Source organism: Trachurus trachurus (assembly GCF_905171665.1).
Source record: "Trachurus trachurus genome assembly, chromosome: 8".
Taxonomy (NCBI): Eukaryota; Metazoa; Chordata; class Actinopteri; order Carangiformes; family Carangidae; genus Trachurus; species Trachurus trachurus.
Window position 1 is genome coordinate 27,280,241 of NC_139905.1, and position 8,179 is coordinate 27,288,419.

Here is an 8,179-nt window from a genome sequence, read left to right on the forward strand (position 1 = left end):
CCAGCATCTTTCCTCCGGGGTAAGAGGTGACATACTTCCACATTGTTGAAATCCACATCGATGTCTTTGCCAGCCAGGAACTCAGACACCTGCTTCTCCACAGATTTGATATCCGATTATTCAGGTTGGCCGGCTGTAGCCGCAGCCGCCCTTGCGTAGGTCTGATGCTTGATCTTGAGACCAGTCACAATCACTTTGTTGAGTCTTCCTTGCTGGTCCAGTTCTTCCATTCTGTTTCCCATCTCTTCCATTCTGTTTCCCATCTCCTTTAGAAGGTGGTCTTTTTTTGCATTTTCTTCCTGGAGCTCATTGATTTCCACTTTGATCTCCACTATCGCCTTTTGGAGAGAATCCATCTTCTTCTTTATTTCCTTCAGGTCGTTTTTCAGCTCGGCTTTCAACGCCTTCAGGCCATCAGTCATGGATTCGTTCATGTTTCTCAGGTTTCTGTCAGCTACGACATCTCCATGTTCTCTCAGTCTTCTCAGGTCATCTCTCATTGCCGCCATGCCTTCGTTCACGGCGTCTAGCATTGATTCAGCTTCGGAGCTATCGGCGCCTTTAGTTTTCCCCATTTCTTCTCACTTTTCCCTTTCCTCCTTTTCTCCTTTTCTCCGTTTCTCAGTTTCTGCAAGTTATCTAACTTGGCAAAACTTGGCTCTGTTATGCTCAGCAGCGCTCTGTTGCTGCTTACTGATAGATAGATAGATAGATAGATAGATAGATAGATAGATAGATAGATAGATAGATAGATTGATAGATTGATAGATTTTTTTTTTTTTTTTTTTTTTTTTTTTTTTTTTTTTTACATTTTTCATAAATTTCACCCAAAAGTCAAATATCCCTTTACCTTTTGCTAGTAGCGTACTGTATATGGCTCCTCATTCTCACACTGTATACACTGTATATTTTTTTTAAATCTTAGTTGCACATACATTTCGGTTTGATTTATTAAAAAAAACAAACTTGTGTGGTCTCCCTCTTTGTCTTGCTCACTGAGCCTGACCCGGAGCTGAAGAGCTAAATCAAACTATAGGTGGTGGTGATGCAGCAGTCCTGCGCCAGTGGTAGACTTCTCTTAAAGCCTTGTTACAGCTGCCCGCCTAGTGACCTGCCCCTCACGTGTTTTACTTATACAACATAATAGTGATATTCCGGCCCAAAGCTGCAGCACCCTTCCGAAGATCGTTAAAAGCCAGACAGATCCAAACTGGGGCTGGCTGATTGTATCTGTCAGCTCGGCTTGTCTCTGCTGGTTGTTTTTATGTTACTTTCCTCCTCCCCTCATAAATACAAGGGTTATAGTGTTGTGAAAAAAGATTTTGTATTTTGCCCAAAACTGTACATATTAGGAGAAGATCTATTTTCATAATTATCATTATTATTTATTCACTCGTTATTTTATTTTTATTTTTTTATCATAATTTATTTTTTGTATGGATATGTGTTTTATAATTCTAATAATTATAATATAATAATTATTATAATATTATAATTTGGTTGGTTGTATATTTATTTACCTATTTATTTTTATTATTATTATCATTATTTATTGGCTTGTTATTTTATTTTTTATTTTATTATCATAATTTATTTTTCGTATGGATATGTGTGTTTATACATTCATATATATATCTTTTTTTATTATATAGAAATCCTTTTTTTTCTCTCCTTTTCTTCTTTTTCTTTCTCTATTTATCTGCCTCATAAGTTGTATTTATGGAGGTAGAGGCGTATGCACGTATTCAGTCATATGCAAAGGACAAATACTGGGGGTTAGGATAAAAGATATGTAGATAACAAGTTTCACAATGATATGATATGCCAATTCAATGTACAGCGATTCAAGTCTGTCACGATACAGTTTCAATTTCAATTTCAATTTCAATCAATGGTCATTATGAGACAATATCATCTGCTAATTCAACACAATCACTTCCATTCAAATCACATGTGTCTCCTTCTCCTCCTTCACCCCAGTAAATGTCACTCAAATGAGTCAGTTGGTCACCAAGGCCAAGGCCTCCACTTGCTCCCTTGACCCCATGCCCACCAGTGTTAATTTTGACAACAAATTCTAATTTAGTTTTAGTCTTAGTCTTTTGACTAAAATACAATTTAGTTGTAGTCATATTTTAGTCATCTGAAATATTTTAGTTTTAATCTAGTTTTAGTCGACGAAATATCTTTAGAATTTTAGTCAGCTAAAATTACAGTGGATTTAGTCGACGAAATGTTTCTCCAGAATATCCAGTCATTGGAATTATCCATATCTGTTATGGAATGGTATTAAGGTTTGAGTCTACAATACAGGCACAGAAACAGTTGTAATATGGTGCATTTTGTTTTATTCATGTTCTTTTAACTTTCATGTTAATACTGAGTTTCAATCAAATTGCTTTGGTTTTCTTTGGAACAGTTTAGTCAGTCTCCCATCTACTATCTCCATCATTAGCACAAAGTCCTCAGCTGCAGTTGTGAGTGGTAAATGTGTGTGTCCAGTCCATCTGGCCTGCTCCTTGGTCTGTTGTTCTAGAAGAACTGAGGGAAGCTGTAGAGATGAACTGCTGCTGGGCTGCATAGCAGCACTAGCTTTATCTCCACTTGGTCCATGGTCATCTGTGTCATCATCAGAGTCTTCTGTATCTGTGAGGGTGAATAAGGGGGGAATCAAGTTGTTTATCTTTGTCGCTCAGTCCTCCCAGATCTCTCTGTCACACTATACACACACACGCAGGCACACATGCACGCGCTTGCACACGCACACACGCGCAACGAATCAATCTTCTAATCAATACAATTCAGAGGTGGTTTACTTTAGCTTCTATTGCATTTCATGTTTAGTCCTATAAACACGGTGGTTTGTCTGATAGCCTAATATAACTTTAGCGTGTGTGCTTACCGTCGCGTGTTCTGTGTAGATGATGCTTCACGTTGCTGGTGTGTGGATCGATGTGGGTCCCCGCGATTTCTGCTCCGGTTTACAGGGGGTCCTGGGCATTGTCCTTGTTGTCATATGTGAAGTGTGTGACCAGATGTCATTTCTTCGTTTCCGTCCTAAACTCAGCGCTGATATTTCCGTGGTGTTCATAACTCATGCTGTCGCGCTCGGAGCGCGTGCACCGCAGGACGCTAACGAGCGAGGCCAGTTTTATTTTGAAACTTTTCATGTGCCGCGGCTGTGGCTCTGCTTCCAGATAAATCCACATGATTGGACCTCTTCTCCATTCGTCCCTCCCTAACATTTTCGTCTCGTTTTTATTCGTTGACTAAATTGTTAATTAATTTCATCATCGTCTTCGTCATCACAGCTGACTTTTTATTTAGTTTTTATTTAGTTTTCGTCCGTGAAAAAGGTTCGTTGACGAATATTTTTCGTCATAGTCTTCGTCAACGAAATTAACACTGATGCCCACAGCTCTGGTCAAGGCCTGCCTCCCGTCTGTCAGCTCTCAGATTACGGGCATTGTCAATGCATCGGTCCCCATCAGTTTGAAAACCGCTTCTGTCACTCCCATCTTGAAAATGGTTGGCTTGGACCCCACTGACCTTGGCAATTATCGACCAATTTCCAACCTCCCTTTCATCAGTAAGACACTTGAGAGAGCAGTCGCCACCCAGCTCCACCATCGCATGTCCACCAATTACCAATTGGACTCACTGGTACTGCTCTGTCCTGGTTCCACTCCTACTTGTCTGACAGAAAACAGTTCATCACAATTAATGGATCCAGCTCTCACCCTGCCCCAGTTGACTACGGTGTGCCACAAGGTTCTGTCCTTGGCCCCCTCCTCTTCACCATCTACATGCTCCCACTCAGTCAGATCATCCGTCGTCATGAGCATAATAGTACACTTTTCCATCTTTCTATAAAAAAATCTTTAGATTTTTTATAGAAAGATGGAAAAGTGTACTACAAATATGCTCATAAACTCCATCCCCCGCACAAGCAGACGCACCTTTGGGAGCAGGGCCTTCAGTGTGGCAGCTCCCACTCTGTGGAACTCGCTCCCACTACATCTGCGCCAAGCCCAAACCCTGGAATCCTTCAAATCCCTGTTGAAGAGGCACCTGTTCACTCAGGCCTTCGCCTGCTAATTTGTTGTCCTGTCCTGTCTTGTGTTATTGTTAAGCGTCCTTGGGTGTCTTTAAAGGCGCTATATAAATTGAAATTATTATTATTATCAAAAAGCAACTTATCATCAATCAGGCTTTTTACATTCACAGAGATGCCAGCTGTACATTCTTGTAATGTGATCACATCCATTGTTCTCACATGCAGCTTATTTCTTTGTGAAAAAAAGTTCCCACCCTCCTCCTCCTTAAGAGGCTCTAACATTTTCCCCAAGCAATGGCAACCAGTTTCTGTTTGGTAGCTTATGACATTTAACATGATATGTTTTCTGACCATTAGACAACACACACAATGCAAACTCAAACAGTGCAGTCAGTCACACATGGCACAAATCTGAGGGAATGAAGGATTGAAAATAGAAATCTCTTGTGTTTTCTTTGCAGTTGGATATCGTTTTTTTTTTTAATCAAATGCAATTTCAATCAAAATTATTTTTACAGATCAAATTACATACGGAGCCTTTCTTTGATATCAGCTTAACAACTCTCTCATCCATTGAACTTAATTGTAAGTCTGATCTCTGCTTGTATTTACTCCGAATGGCGATTCTGGGGGGTGGCCTGGGGTGGCACTGGCCACCCCTGAAAACTCATTGGCCACCCCTGTGGCCACCCCAAATTTGATAGGTAGTTGTTGGTTAAGTTCGTCAACACAAGAAACAAGAGGAACGCTGTCACACACTCCTCTACACACAGTCACTGTAGCTGTGCCTCGCTCCGCTCTCTCTCTCTCTCTCTCCCTCTCCCTCTCTCTCTCTCTGTCACACACACACACACACACACACACACACATACGGGCGCATAGGTCGCGCTTGACCGCTAATAAACGGTAAATGCGCTATATCGCGCTAATTGTACAGTGTTGAAATTAACACACTTTATACAGAGTGCAGTCAAACACCAGGCTAAAGAGAGAGGAACAGCAGATCCTCTGACTGCGCAGTCAGCTGCAGGTGAGTGACAGACAGGTGACTGTGAACCAGCGACGCCAGTGAGGCACAAGTTAACGTCCGTTTGTGGTCAGACCTTCCGTCACGGGGTCGGGGATGAGCTGCTGCATAACTGACACACATCAGGCTACTGTAGCCTAGGCTAAGTCCTCCTGTTAATATGTTTGCTGTGAAATAGGACTAGACTATATAGCTGTGCAGTACCTATTCTTAGTAGACCGGAAAGCAGCAGATGATAGAAGCGTCATTACAACCAGAGGAGACAGGAGATTTTTATTTTTTAGAGAATTGAGACTTGACTTGGATTTGGTTAAAAAAAAAAAAAAAAAAAAGACTTGTGAACATCTCTGGCCCCCACTACTTAACTTTAGTTTTCATTCTTGCATTAGAGCATGGCATTTAATGTTTTAATGTCATGCTGTAATTTTCTGTCATGTTTGTACATTTACTAGCTATACATAATGAATATTGCACTGAAGCTTGATTTTAAGAAAATCGTGAATCAAATCAGAATTGTAATATCTGCCCGAACAATTGCAATTAGATCTTTTCCCAAAATCGTTCAGCCCTAGATGCACTTAAAGCAGAAGTGAGTGATATATTTGTGTTAATATAAGTCTTAAATAGTTATATCTTCCGACAGCAATCACTTACATAGAGTGTTTGGACTGAAACACGGGTCTCTCAGTCCCTCTGCTCTGCTCTGAGCCGAAGAGAAAACATTTATCGTATCCTACAGTTTTTATCCAATGAGGAGAGAGAACGGCATGCAGGGCTGTGTGTGCAGCCAAGGAACGCCGTGAATGTGGTGACGTAGTGACGAGGACTGTTATGGTGCGTTCAAGGAAACTCGTATTTTTCCGACCGTGAAGTGGTACCAGTTCGATCTGGTACGAGTTCACCGGTCGGAAGTTACGAGTGGCCGTTATAGTGACTTTCACCGGTAAAACAGGTCGGAAAAACACGAGTGGGTTGCCTGGAACGCTACAAAGTCGTAAGTTGTGACTTGAAGCTGTAATTTACGATTTCAAAAGCCTGCCTGGAACGCGGCATTAGCGAAAACGACCGGATCACTCACTTCTGCTTTAAGAATATCCATGTTCTGTGTTTCTAAGAAACTTGTTCTGTAAATTGTTTACTTGTGATCAAAAATCTGAAGCTCAGTGCTGATGCTTTTGTGTAAATACTATAGTTTTCTAATAATAATAATAATAGCAACTTCTTCCAGTTTTAGGCTTACAATTACAGGTTAAAGTCCCACCCACTCCATAGGCTGCATACAGATAATTTTTATATGGTTGAAGAGACAATGGTGTAGCTACTTGCTCATCCCTAGCCATCTGGCCACCATCTGTGTCACCTGTATTGTTACCTACGTTTGCTTTACTAATTTAGGCAGCATCTTGTGATTAAACAAAAACACACGTGTGCTGGCAAAAAAGAAACCAAAAAATCAAATTCCAGTATCTCCAACAAATTTAGATGTAAGATAAATAATAACATAAACCAAGCATGTTAAGAGCAATTTCAGTTTTTTCTTACAAGCATAGTTTATCTTTTGCTTACAGATAGGCCTACACTTTTTAATGAGGCCTATCTTTAAATATTAAGCTTTAATTTGAGTTTTTGGGTTTCTTCTGTTGCCTAGATTGCTGTGTTTATTTAATCACTAGATAGGGCTTCAATTAGTAAAGAACACACAGGTAACAATACAGGTAATACAGATAATGAGCTAATGACTGATGAATGTTATTCTATAGGATGAGTTAAGAGCAGGTGAATTTTGCTACCCTGATACAAATTGTGAAGAGGTGAGGACTTTTATCCACTACAAGGCTCTTAGAAAAGCTGTACCCTATCCTGAACAATTACTGATTAAAAACCGACATGTTAAAACAACCAGAGAGTACCAAGAACTGTGAAAAAAATACTGTTTTTTAAAAGTTTTTTTTTTTTTTACCAGTAAACCTTTCTTCTTGACATTTATGAGACAGGAAATCATGGGCGAGAGAGAGGTAATGTGACATGCAGTAAAGAACCTCCAGCCAAGATTTGAACCGCGGTCGGCTGCGTATATCACAATAGTTTTGTTATGCCATGGCCACCCCACACTAGCTTTGTGTCCCATCTTGGCCACCCCAGTAAAAATATCCTGGATACGCCACTGCCGAAGATGCCAGAACTGCCTCCTAGATGTGCTGTTTGAAAGGTGAACTGCCCCCCACCTCTCATAGAGCTTTCTTTTAAGGATGCTCCATAGACTCTCAATAGGGCTGAGCACAGGGAGATGAAGGTGACCACACCATGATATTTCCTTCCTTGATGCCAATAGTAGCCAAGGCCTCAACAGTATAATTTGCATCATGGGATGGTGCATTGAACAACCTTGTGGGAGTGATGTCAATGATCTAAACAAACACGAGAAACAACACAATTGGAAACTTTCATTGAAAAACTAAAAAAAAAAAAAAAAGAAAGTTTGTTTCACTCAAATCCTTTATGCATAATAATTTGGAACATGGTGAAGTTGAGTTGATGCCCACGCAGAAAACAGACATGTGAGAAAGAGAAAATGACAAATTAGACAGCCAGCACAGCTCTGTGTGATTTGCTCCGTGCATACCACACATGCTGGGCTTGGCTGGCCCAGCACAAGCCTGGTCATGTGAACAAGTTGGAGTGCTTCTGGTGTCAGAGCGCTCCCAGAGCTACAAGACAGAAAAACATTTTTGAAATAAATAAGTCCCTTGTTTGCCACTATATTTGGCCCTGTGATAGACTGGCCCTCTGTCCAGGGTACCCCACCCTCAACCTATGCCAACTGGGATTGCCCCCCTGCATGGATGGATGGATGGACAAGTCTCTTGTCTCATTGTTAAATTTCAACTTAAAGGTGTTCAGAAATGGCCGTTTGTCCTGTTTGTATGAAATTAATGTATTCTGAATGGTAATCGGGGTGAGACCTGATAAGCTTTATGCTTCTCCTGTTTTCCCTTTCGGTCATGTGCTTGTATTGTGTAGCCTAACTGAAATTGTGTGTGATGAAGTCTGATTCAATGAACACGTCCAAAATAAATAAATAAATAAATATCCTA